The sequence below is a fragment of the Balearica regulorum genome, chromosome 15 (assembly GCF_011004875.1).
Source record: "Balearica regulorum gibbericeps isolate bBalReg1 chromosome 15, bBalReg1.pri, whole genome shotgun sequence".
Lineage (NCBI taxonomy): Eukaryota > Metazoa > Chordata > Aves > Gruiformes > Gruidae > Balearica > Balearica regulorum.
In genome coordinates this window covers 9,377,646-9,390,518 of record NC_046198.1, presented here as the reverse complement: position 1 = coordinate 9,390,518, position 12,873 = coordinate 9,377,646, and the positions used below count along the sequence as shown (strand labels likewise).

At 50.1% G+C, this 12,873-nt stretch overlaps 1 long non-coding RNA gene across 2 annotated transcripts; it reads left to right on the top strand.

Annotated features, from left to right (window-relative positions):
- The first annotated feature begins 6,556 nt into the window (after positions 1-6,556).
- Positions 6,557-11,609, top strand: LOC142603991 (uncharacterized). 2 transcript variants are annotated; one of them, XR_012837880.1, is made up of 3 exons: positions 6,557-6,925; positions 7,718-10,751; positions 10,862-11,609. It is a non-coding gene; the product is annotated as an uncharacterized LOC142603991 (long non-coding RNA). The 2 variants fall into 2 exon arrangements; XR_012837878.1 differs by having other exon boundaries at positions 7,718-11,609.
- Positions 11,610-12,873: the final 1,264 nt, after the last annotated feature.

The following is a 12,873-nucleotide window of genomic DNA, read 5'->3' as shown; positions in this document are numbered from 1 at the left end:
CAGAGCACTCCCCAGCCCTCACCGATGGCGCTGCGAACTTGGAAATCACCATTTCAAGGAGGCAAATGAAACATTCTCCCTTTTTTCCCCTAAATAGTCTCCACTAATGGAAGGTCTCAGTCTGGAATTGATTTGACTCCAGTCACCAGAGCTGCCGCTACCGGGGATTTCGTAAGAGTCTGCAAGGCCTTTAATCTTTTCCTCTACAAATAGGTATGATGTAAAACCCAAATCCTGACCACCTCGTGGTTAGGAGTCTTGTGGCACTTGCAGCCGGAGCCGGGAGTGCGAGCCCTGGGGTCCTGGCCGAACTCCAGCTGGGGAATTTGTGTTCTGTCTCTGCATCCCCCACAGCTTCATCCGTGGAAATCGGAACTGCTCCCGTCGGTCCTGCCACGCCACGGCGCTCGCTGAAACAGCCTCTGTGCTCTGCCCCGGGGAAAGATGCATTGCAGGGGCAGGGCTTGCTTTTTTGCTCATTTAGTTTGTTTAGCGAGCAATTTTTTTACCTGTGAGCACATGCTCTACTGCTTTCCTGCAAGCAGCCCCTGTGCTGCCTTCCTCCCCTCTCAGGCAAAATCCCAAACAAAATCCAACCTCTAAAGGAGAAATCCAGCGGAAGGCACACAGCTCTGCTGCACTCTCCAAAGGTCTGACCATTTCCAGCCCAGGAAATTCCCAGGCTCCATTTGGACCAGGCACAAGGCTGAGTGTCTGGGTTGAAACATGTAAAAAGAAGTATTGCAATATTCAGAGAGCAAAGGTTTGAATATTGCACCCAGCAGTTCTCACACAGCATCTCTCTGCAGCCTTCCCAGGTGGAATATATATTAATTTTTTTAAAAACAGTTGCTCACTCCAGCAAAGCTCGCCATGCAGAGGTGGGCTATCACGGAATCTTTAAAAATCCTCTGCATCCCCCCTGTCGCGATCTGCAGGCGACAGTGCCCTCTAGCGCGGCCCGACACCCCCCCACCCCGGTCCCCTTTGGCCCCATGAAATGGGCAGTTTAAGGGGCAGGGCCATGGGCCTGGCAGACCCCTGCCCACACGCCCCGGCTGGCAGCATCCTCACCTGCTGTCGAGGGTTTTGCTTTGGTTTTTTTTTTAAATAAGGATCATCAGCATCACAATTTTTTTATCCTGACCCCGCTGCAGCCAGCACCCGTGTTTCTGCCCAGCTAAAGGCACCCGCTGGGGACCCCCAGCCCTGGTGACGGGCTCTCACGTTTTGGGGCTGCTCTGGGTGCTCAGGGCTGTGTCTTGCTCAGGAACGCTTTTGCGTGGGGCTGCCCTGGGGTGCAGGCGGGGCGTTGCAGAGCAGCCTGGCACCATGGGCATTCCCGCTCACCGACACAGTTGCTTCTGACACTTTGGTGTCAAATTTTTTAGGTTTATGGTTGGACTTGATGATCTTAACCCGTTGTTCTGGGTGATGCCTGGAGATGTCGGGGACTGTCAGTCTCGGGTGTTATCCCTGCTGGCTACCCCTGCAGGGAATTTCCATCTTCCCATTGCTGATGGGGTTTTTTTTCCCCACTCTTCTGCTTGCAGCTTCCTCAGAGGACAAGGAGGATGAGGAGGATGAGGAGGATGAGGTCTGCGGCAAACCGAATCCTGCACAGTCATGGAGCAAGTCATGACCCCCCTTCTTCACGCTCAGGTACTACAGGGTGCCCCATTACCTGCCCTCCCCCTCAGTCTCTCCAAACGCACAGCCCGGTGAACTGTGAGCATCCCTGGATGCTGCTGCACCTTTACGAGCTTTTAATTAATGACATCTCCAACTAGCACTACCTGCCTTGCTTCATTCTCTAGCTCAAAATCTTGCCTGGGGATGAGAAGGGACGTGGCCATCTGTCCAGGACCACCAGGCACCCACGGCCACCCCAGTCTGCACCATCCTGCTCACTGCGGGGCTTTCACAGTAACCTCAGCCAAACAACATTATATTCTGCTGAGGAAAAGTCTGCGTTTTCTGCTTAGCTCTTTATTAAAGCAGTCTGGAAGTGGAGACTGAACGCTCCCGGCATGGCACGAGCATGATGCAAAAACTCCCTTTGCCAGAGCATCCCTCTGCTCTCCTACCTGAGGATGACGGAGGCAGGGAGGTCTCCAGCAGAGATGTAGATGTAGATTTTTAACAACACTGGGACACGGGAAGGGTCGTTAGCGTTCATGGCTATCGGCGCTGTTTAACCATGCACACATTTATTTTCCTTGGCCCTGACAGAGAAATGCGCTCCTCGAGGACTTTTCATTAAGCAAAAAATTTATGAGAGGATGAAAATTGTGTTTTACTGTCTGAGGTCTCGGTCAGTGCTGTTTCTTCAGACGTTTTAGTAATTCATCTTGGCAAGGACTGAGACAATTTCTCCAGTAAAACAAAAAATTTGACTTCCACATTTGAGTCGGTTGCATCGGCCGGTTCCATCCCCAGCATGGACCGATGCCCGGAGCACGGACCTGATCCCCTGGGGATTTAAAACAAAAGTGAAACACCTTACAATTTATGTCCAGTGAAAAATAACGTGTACATGAGGTAAAGTGTTATTGGGATTTGATGCTAATTTTAGTGGTCACCTTGGCTGCGTTTGAGGAAGTTGCCGGTGCTGCCAAGAGCAAATTTACCTGATGATGAATGAGGAATCGGAACATAAAATAAATAAATATCAGCAACACCTTTTTTCCCCTTCTTTTTTGGCAGATCGGTGTCATCCAAGGTCACCCATTTGTGCAGTAGGAGAACTACTGCCAGAGCTTAGCGCTTTAAAATCACGTTTAAGTAAAGAGCAGCACCGTTAAGTGCTGGATTTAAAAAGAAAGACTAGAGTCTCTCACAAATTCTTGCCCATTGGTTACATTTTCATGTCGGCATTGATGTTCTTCCCTCCTTGGGTTCAGACTTGGAAGAAGCTCACCATGAACTTCTGCAAAAATTCCTTGTTTTCCTCCTTGAAAAAAGGCCTCAGAACTCCCGTGCCAGGTACCGACTGCTCTATATTTGAACTTTTTCTCTTGTTCATGGAAAAACTTTTGAAAAGTTGTGCTCCGAGATGGAGAAAAAGAGGATTTTTTGACAAAATGCAACAAATCTCAACAAGCAGGAAAATCTTTTGTTTCCATCAGCAGTTTTCGGAGAGCGGGAACGGTTCCTAGCCAACTCTCGGCATAAACTCCAGCCAGGCTCTGCTCGAAGGGAGGCAGAAGCTCCCGTGGAGAAGCTCATCCCAGAACGGCCCCAGGCAGGGGGTCGTCTCCGCTTCCCTCTGAAGCGCGCTGGCCACTGTCAGAGGACGGATACCGGATCGCAAGCCTGGGGGAAATACAGCCATTCCCACATTTTTATGATTTCTTTTAATTACTCCAGGCGGGAGTTTAGAAGGAATAAGTGTTCTCAGGCTCATGGCACTGCAGCGATGGGAAGCAGAGCATCAGACGCTCGTTTCTCCATGTGCTTCCCAAAATCTGGTGCAAACCCTTTGCAAGTTAAATCTGCAAAGTGGCTCGGGAGCAAAATGGGCAGGAGCCCTCCTGAAGTGACCCCTGGTCCCACGGGCTCGGAGGGCAGCAAGTGTCACTGCCTGCCTGTCCAAGCTGTTGCTAATTACTGAAAGCATTTTATTAAAAAAAAAAAAAAAAAAAAAAGCAGGAAGTTTCCCTGTTAAAAACCGCAAGTTTTATTTGTATATAATACCAGCCATTCTGCGGTTTTGGAGATGGCCTTTAAATATTTGGGGGTTATTTTATTTTTTACTTTTTCCCCCCACTAAAAGAGGATGCGGAAAGGAGATGTGTAAGGTTACAGAAATAACACAACCTACAAAGGGACGCGGACAGAAAGTTTGCATTATGTTAAGCAGGAGAGACGGAGCACAGCTGAATTTATAGCAACTCTCAGAAAAAAATGATAAATGGAAGCTGTAATTTTTATTGGGGAGGGGGAGCAGATCACGGGTGAGGGAACAACATAATAAAAAAAGCATAAATTAGAAACGTGGCTTGACGGTTGGGAGTAGAAAGCATTTGGCTCGTATATAATGCAAGTTTCTTCTGGAACATGATCCAGGGCAGTGCATGGAAATTACCTGCAAAAAGATTTTCTATTAAGTCATGTAAGGGTGAACTTTCTGTGTCATGGCTCTGTGAACCGATGCCCTGAGAGGGGAGGCTGCGCTTTGCTTCCCACCGCTCCCGAACCCGTCCTGCAGCACCCACCCTGCTCGGCTGTCCCGCGCTGAGCTGCTCCGGGTTAACCTGTCCGGATATTCAATACGTACAGGATGAAATTCATCATGCAGGGCCAGTGCACAATTTAAGCCCAATACAAGCCCATGGGGACGCTCTGTATTGCTCCTAATGGCTTTAGGAGAGGTTCTGCTGGCTGTCGGGCAGCTGCCTGTTTGCGCACCCATCCGGCAGCGGTGGGTGCTGGCCCCTGGGATGTGGGGCAATGTGCTGCCCCTCAGGGCCACCAGCTTTTGCTCAGCAAAGGGAGTACCCGTACGGGAGCCTCCGTCCCTGGCAGAGCACGGGAACGTCCGCCTGCGCAGCCGGGAGGAATCCTGGCACTCGGAGGCCGTTTCTTCCCCCCAGCACCGGGCTGAGGCTGCTCACCGCGTTGTCCGCAGGGGCTAATGGGACCCTGGCTCGTTCCCAGCGGAGGTGCCCCGTGGAGGAGCTGGCGGCTGGTTTCCCGTGGGGTAAGAGCTGCCTTTGCAAGGTGTTGGGCAGCAGGGCTCCTCTGCTTCGACACAGACTTCCTCATGTGTCTGCCAGCAAAAGCAGTCCCGGGGAGACAGAAGTGGTGGGCAAGGGCAAAGATTCTGCCACAGATAAATGTTGGCACTGTGTTTGTGAGCCTCAGCCCTCCCCTTCCCCCTCAAAAAAAAAGAGAAAGCAGGATGAATCCTAGCCCTGAAAGACTGAGTTTATTATAGGCAGGTGCCGGCGTTCGTGCCCAGCCTGGAGCCCAAGGTCCCAGCCAGCTCCCAGATCTTCGTGGACGTGTCTGCACCACACGCGCTCCCAGAGCCCCTTGGCTGCAACGGCTTGTGCAGAACATCCCTTCGTTCCCTGCTCTGTACTTCGAAAGGATGAGCGTCCCCAGAGGATTTTATGGCTTGCCATATGAACAGAGTGACTCCGGGTCTGCATGAGCAAATAAAAGGAGTGGGAACGAACCGAGCATCTTTCCGTGACACATTTCCACCCACCACATGTTTCTCAAAGAGCAGCAGACTCGCAGCGCCCCAGACTTTTCCAAGTCTTGTCCTGACAGCCAAGTTTGTCTCTAGACCTGCCTGGTTTCTTTAGGTTTGAGTCCATCTACCAATCCCCTTTTTTGATGCCAGAAATGCCTCCGCAAGCCAAATTTCCCTGGTAATTGTCCTTTGGATTAGTTTGGAAAATTGCATAAGCCCTGGGTTAGAGCTGGCTGCGTCTCTCATCCGAGTGCCTAAGGCTTCATGGGGCAAAGACTAAAGAGCTGCGAAATGCAGAGATATAACAGATGTTGACATGTAGTGAAAATACTAGACGCAGGAGCCTAAGATAATAAATCTGAAAAATTAACACGTAGGAGAACGAAAAAAGGAGCAATATGTTTTGGTAATCATTCTGAACTGCTGAACCCTTCTCCTGCAGTTCAAAAATCTCTGGTATTAAGCAGATGTCATTCAACCAATGATTAACACATTACCGAATTTCTCCAGTCGTTTAATAAAAGTTTTACATAACATGGAGGTAATTGTTTCCAAATGTCAAGGTAACAATGTGGGCTTCTATGGATGGCATTGTTTCCAGCATCAGGTGAAAACCCCTCTTGTTGCCTTGATAGCAGGCGAAGTCCCGCTGCGAAGACCCCGCGCCCGGCCAGCTGCTTTCCCGTCTCTCTCAATGCCAGACACAAAGAAACAGGCTGGGAAGAGTCAAAGCCTTCGATCTGGGAATGGTTTCTTCCCTTCAAATGTCTGTACGAGCAGCAAATGGGCCTTGTGCTCCAAAACTGTGGTATGGGTATCTGTCTTTTTTTTGTCTTTTTTTTTTTTTTTTTACTTTTCTTGCTAGAAAATCTTGTCACTGCTGAGCGCAAGGAGGTGATGGAAAGAACAGGGTGAATGGGAAAGTCTGGGCAGCAGTGATGGGGTGTTGCTCTTCATAGCAGCCCCTGCCCTGAACCCAGCCCATGCTCAAAATCTGAAATCATTCATCATGAGATCAGGAAAAAAGTCATCTCGAACAGTTTATTTGCTGGGGAACTGTCCTGATGTACAGCTGGGGATACCTGCTGTGCACCCGTGCAGGATCTCGCTTGTTATTTCGGGGTTGGTGCAGGAGTGAAGTGTGAGAGTGATGGATGCTCAGGGACAGGGGAGCCTGACAGGCTGCAGACTCTGTGCAACTTGGAGAATTGTTGGCTAATGACTTTCAAGGCTGCAGATGCACTTCCTAAATTATTAGAGCTGGAGAACAGGATACCTTTAAAACAGCCAGTCTGTCATGAGACATATCCTCTATCTGTCAGAAGCCAGCGTGACTCCGCTGGGGGAATCTGTGACAAAAATCGAGGGAGGGCTGTAAAAAATGCATGTTGATGCGGTCGTTTTGACATGACATTTCTTTTCAGAAAGCCTTAAGCGATTTCTGCTGCCGCTGCAGGTAGCACGTGCCATCTCCACTCACCAGCACTTCTGCTGTGGCTCTCGCTGCTGCTGAGAAAGCAGGATCATCCCGTGGTCTTGCGAATGGATAGAAGACGTGTCCAAGGTCCAGGCACCGTCGGTGCAGTGCTCTGTGGCAGACCACAGACAGCCCAGACCCCCAGGAACATGGACTGGTTACTTCATCTCTGTGTACTCCAGTTCCTCGGCTGCAGAAGAGGGATTATAACAGCACTGACCCTTCCCAGACACCCATGAGCCCGGGTCTGTTGATGGTTGAGGATGCACAGGTAGGTTCACTGCAGAGTGATCCTTCCATGGTATTAATAGCTGATGCCACAGCCAAGACCCAGGTGGCATGTCAAGACCTTGGGCACATTTTAGGTGCCAGAAGTTAGGTGCCTGGTGCCTTTAGGGGCCCGCAGGACCCCACCTGGCCTCCTGCTGCTCTTCCAGTCAGCTCAGGTGTCCCATAGATCCTGACAGCCCCATGGTTTGCCTTGAGACCCCAGAGCGTCTCACACAGCACCAGATACCTCTCTTTAGGGCCCCGAATCCCACCCTTGCTTCCCTGGATGGTGGGTTACACCTGGTGGTGACCGCTGCCCTTGGGTCTCATTGGTGGCCACCTTCATGCCATGGGCTGACGGGGGCCACCGTTTGCAGCACCAGCACTAAGGTTGACTGTGTAGGCTTTCCTGTACTTGGGAAGTTTGGGTCTATTCCCAGCACCACTCACGTCAGCTGCTACAGACAGAATGATTTATAGGCACATCATTAAAACCATATTTTCAGCCTCAGAGCATGAGGGAACTGGTGGGTGGTACTGTAGGCAATAGGCCCAGGGAGGATGGGGGTGCTCCTCAGACCACCTGGCTCCTCAACAGACATGAACAGCAACAAGGCTGGGTAACAGGCTGGCCCAAACCACCAGAGAGGAGATGCTGGAGCAAGTCAAGCCTCACTCAGGAGGAACAGATTAGCTAGGAAACATCTCCCACCTCCTCCCGCACTTAACGTCATTCATCAACTGCTTCTGCTCTCCATCACTGTCAGGCACTGAATTTCTGCACATGGATGGGCTGCTCAGAGACAGAGGAGATGGTAATGTGGTCCAGGGCGAGGGAAGCAGATGCAAACGATGGTGAACTGATCCAACCAAGCACTTTCTGCGAGGGCACAGCATATCAGAATTACTGACGTGTCCAACCTGCCGGTGAGTGACTGGGTGCACTCAGCATCTGCAGGGCTCTTCTCAGATGAGCTCATCACAGTTTCCAGGCAAATATGTAGAAAACATTTGCAGGGCACCTGCTCCCCCACCCTCACACCTGGAGACCTTCTGCCTTCACCTCTTTGAATGATCATCTGCGCTCAGCTCATGGCCTCTGGGACCTGGCCCTGTTCCTCCGGACCCGTTCATCACGCCATGCCAGATGGGTCCCTCCTGCCTTTTAAGCAGACGAGAGCACCGTATGATTTCGTGGCCGCATCAGCACAATGTGCACCTGCCTGGAAACTGCCCGAGCACCTGCTGGTGCCGGGTGCGCTGGCACACGCTGCGTGTGTGGTGAATACTGGGGCAAGATCAGAGACACGAAGGGAAACGTGCTCATGCACAGCCCTGGGATGGCAGTGAGCAAGGTCATGTGGAGGAAGAAAACAGGATGGCAGTAGCATCACTGGATTTCCAAGCCTGGAAATAATTTGAAAAAAAAATTGATTTTTTTTTTTTAATCAGAACATTTCATCTATTTTATCATGTCCACATCAACTTTTACCATGAGTGAAAACCCAGCTCTGTTTTGTGTTTATTTTGTGGCTTTATGAAGACATAAATCTGTGGATCTTGGTTGCCGCATGTCCTTATGGGACTCCTAGGGATATCAGTGTGCTCCAGTGACAAAGGCTATTTGCTCTCCAGCTCTGGTGCTTTACAGCCCACCAGAATAAATCCCACTTGCCTACCCTCCTGTCCAAAGTCCCTGAGTTCAGAGAAGTGAGGACACACCAGATGGTCTGGCATGGCCCAGTGATGGGACCAAGCTGGGGAGAGCGGGACGAAGGCTGGATGAAGCTCATGGAGATGGCTCAGGTCCTACCTTGAACTTGTTGGGCTTTTCTTATTGCTAACATCTGTGGTAGGGCAAGAGGTGTGCGAGCATCTACCTGTCTGTGGGCTGCAGAGTGGAGGTGACCTTTCCACAGGCCAGCGCCAAGCAGCTTGGGGAGAGCACGACTGTGTGACTGCTGAAATGGCCTGGCAGGAGGTCTTTAAATTGCTCGATGTCTCTGTACTGAAAAGCAATACCTGCTGAGATTAAACCGTTTGGCCTCCTTCCCCGTCTCCAAGGCAAACATAGACAGTTCTATTCATACCCACAAGAAATACATATTTCAGCATTTGATTCTTTTTGTGTGTGCTTTGTTTTATCTAGCGCCATGGAGCTTGGATGTCTTTTTCATCTCATATTGTGCTTTGGATGCAGCCTCTTTTATTCAGCCCTCTTGCTGCCTTCATAAAGAATAACAGCGGCAGTTGTTGTTTTTTCCCCTGGAGCATGGGCTGCTGTAAACCAAAGGGAAACTTCTCGCTAAAAGAGAGAGAGGGCAGGCGGGACGCTGCCGTATCCATTTCCACACCAGAGCTGCCACCCTGCAGGCCATGCAGTTTGGCTTTCTCGAGCCTTCATGGAGAGCAACAAATTGTCCTATAAAAATTCTTTTCTTGAATTTTATTTTTCTAAGGAGACAGGCCCAACTTGTAAACTTGGGATTAAATGTCCTACTTCTTAAATGGACAGCAAAGTCCAAGATAGACGCCGTGGCACTGAAATGTGACGGGGTCTTCAGATTCTGTCTCTCTTCCTCCCTAAATTTGCATCTGAAGCCTCCTTTTCCTGGCTGTGGAAAGCCCATTTTGTGGGCTTAGCTAAGCCCCCATCTCATGCAACCTCTCAGCAACTGTTATAAAGGAGAAAACCTTGCAAGGACATTGCTGCTTATCTTCCAGTTGAGGAAGGACAAGAGCTAGCCCAAGTGCCAGACTTGAAGGATGTCGTCCAGTCTCACCTCCATCTTTCCGTGAAGGTAATTTGGGGTGAAGATGGGAACTGCTGCCTCCAGCCTCTTCCTCTCCACATTCAGCTTGGAAGTCATGCTGTATGTGTACCAAAGAGCCAAAGGTGCCTGACCCCTGTCCCGAGCTATCATCTGTCTTGCTGTTGGTGGCTGTGCTGCTCACATCTGTGCTTTCCCCCTGCTTATGCCATTAGCTCCATGGCATGGCCCAGGAACAAGTGCAGCCGGGGTTTCAGCTCCGCAGGTCACCAGCTGCTGATAAATTGCTTTCCTGGAGATCAATCGCTTCCTGTTTGCCATGTGAAACGCCCGGGCTGCCTGCACGGAATGGCTGTGCCGGACACTGGGGAGAGGTCCCCATCCGTGGTCATGCTTGAGACACTCTGAATAACAGTAAGAAAATAAGGGCCCCATGTTTAAACCAAGAGAGGGGAAAGGCTGGGGGGAGGACATGGACCTGGGCAGTCCCCTTTTCACTCTTCCTTCTTCCCCTTCCTTCCCTTGCTCTGTGCCTGGAGGTGGACAACATCCAGGGCAATGTGTGTTTGGGGTTGTCTCTAAGATGCAAGAACCTCCCAGAGGTCTGAATTATACAGATCTTCCCATTTTAGTTATTTCTACCCTAATTATAAATAATGTGCTAAGCAGAAATTTCTTCATCCAGAAACTTTTAGGCACTGGTTCCCAATCATCCAGCTTGGATTATGTCCCAGAGTGCTACAAATCACACCTATTGTCATGGTGGTTTCCATGTGATGCTGGAAGCAAGAACATCTTGTGACAATATGTTGCCCTTGAACCTCGAGTTGGGAATCACAGATTTTAAGGCATTTGAAATCTGTGTCTGAAATTTGTGACTCGTGTCACGCTCCGACCTGAGAGAAGGGATGCTTCGAACTGGGGTGGCTGTGTGAGTTAACCAGAGCAGCTCTCCTGGAACCCACAGTGTCTAGGAGGCAGTGCCCAACGATACCCTTCCCAGCTCTACGATCTGGTCCTTCACGCCCAGGTAAATACCAAAACCTCTTATTTTTTTTCAACAGATCAGCCTCTCTTTGTCTTGGGCTGCGTGTCTGCCCAAAAGCGGGGCCAAGGCTGCTCTGACTCTTGTTTTTCTAGCTGCAAAGGGCCAGCTGAGGGACGGCCGGTACCATCCCTCCTAACAGAAATGCACATCCAACCCTCCAGCACCCGGGAGGAGGAGGCAGGATGGGCAGGGTTGGGAACAGCATCTCTTCGGCCACATGCGTCTCTTCAGCTGCGCAGACCACCGAAGACAAATGAACTGGAGGAAGCATTTCCTCTGCCGAAGGCTCACACCCAGGAGGTTTCTGTTCACAGCGTAGGTCAAGAGTTGAAAAATGAAGAAGAAAGGAAAACAGATAGAAAGATCCATCTTCCCTTATAAAATCCCCAAAGCAGGGGGCATTTGGAAGTCATTTTTCACTGAGCTGAGAGCTGTTCCTGGCCCTTTAGCAGACACTATTTTCTTCTCAGACCTCAGAGTTTGGGACATGGGGAAGCACTTTCCCTCCATCCTCGCAGGTGTTGGAAGAGGAGCATTATCCTGGCTGCAAGACACCTGGCACCTTCCTCCAAGGCTGGGGTCCATGGTGATTTGGGCTTTGGGGCAAAATGGAGCCCAATGCATGCTGAAAATTGTTCTGTTCCTCCTCCTAATGTATTTTATATATAAGGGCTGAGATGCAAAAAGAAATGAGTGGCTTGGATTTGCTGGCATTAATGCACAGGTTAAGGGGGACAGCTTTTAAGGGGGAAAACCCATGCAGCAAGAGGAAAGAGAATTTCAGCATGGTTAAAGGAAACCTAAATAAAATTCCTTTCTGGAAGGAATTCAAGAAAATTATTTTCCTTCTGTGTTTCTGTCTCTCTTCTTCTGGCTTATAAAAACACCTTGGCTCGGATATTACATCAACTCTGCCTTTTATTAAAAACCCCTGCTCCAGTTGTGCAGATTTCATGCTGTTACATGAAAGTAAAATTTTATGACCAGAAGCTGAAATTAGGAAGGAAACTTTTTTTGTTGTTGTCGTGGGTTGGATTTTGTTGGTAGTCATGAGGGTTTGTTTATTTTTGCTTTTTCTAAAGCGCAGCCAACTTCTCCAGGTCTCGGCACTCTGGGCTTTTTAGGGGATGCTTGTTCCAAACAGGTGCTAACGTGGGGGAAGCTGAGCCCCGGACAGACCAAGGGGATGGGTGCCGACCTCCTTCCGCTACTGTGGTTGCCTTCAAGTGAGCAAGGTTTTCATGGCTGTTTCAGAACAGGACGTATGCGTGGGAGAGCAAATGCATTTCACTGCATGGGACACAGGTCCTGGGTGTTCGGCCTGGAACAGTCTTGTGTTGTGAGCAAAGTAACCACGCAAAAGTGCAAGCTATTCCCTCCTCTCTCTCTCCCCTGTAAATCCAGATCTGATGGATGATAATTTGGTTGGAGCCTGTATTCAACACCAGCTGCTTGTTGGCTGGGTAGTGCCAGCAGACTTTTTTTATGCAGTATTTCCGTTTTTCCATTAATTCGTCCCTCTACTGAAAAAAAACTATGGAAGGGTGAAAAGGTGTTCTACAAGGTCATTTGGTCCTTCCTTGGTGGGTGAGCTATAGTGAGCCTAAGGAGTTACTACATCTGAAGGATGTTCAAAGATGTGTTGCACGGGGTTCGATGAAAGTTATAGCTATGAATTACAGTATTGGTTTCTTGTGGGACCTTGGCAAGGTCCAGAATCCAACCCCGCAGCCCCCGTTGCTCCCCAGCCTTGGGTTGTGAGGCCATCCCGCTCAGTCCCAGCTGTGACTCGAGGCTCTCCCTGCACAGCTTCTGCTGCAGCGCCTTGGGGATGGAGCAGCCAGAGGACATCTCGGGGGACTTCATGGCACAGACCTCCTCTCCCCAGAGGCGTGTGCACACCGCAGTACACTGGGAGCAGAGCTGGGCTCCTGCCACGTCCCTGCTTCAGAGACACTCGCCACGGTCAGGATGGGGGATGTAGGTCAAGCCCCATGGCCCCTCTGTTTCCTTCCAGCCCAAACGTCTGTGCAACCTACTCCTGCCCTTGGAAGATTTACGGAGCAGCAGTAAGTATTTCACCAGTTCTTTATTAATAATGCAG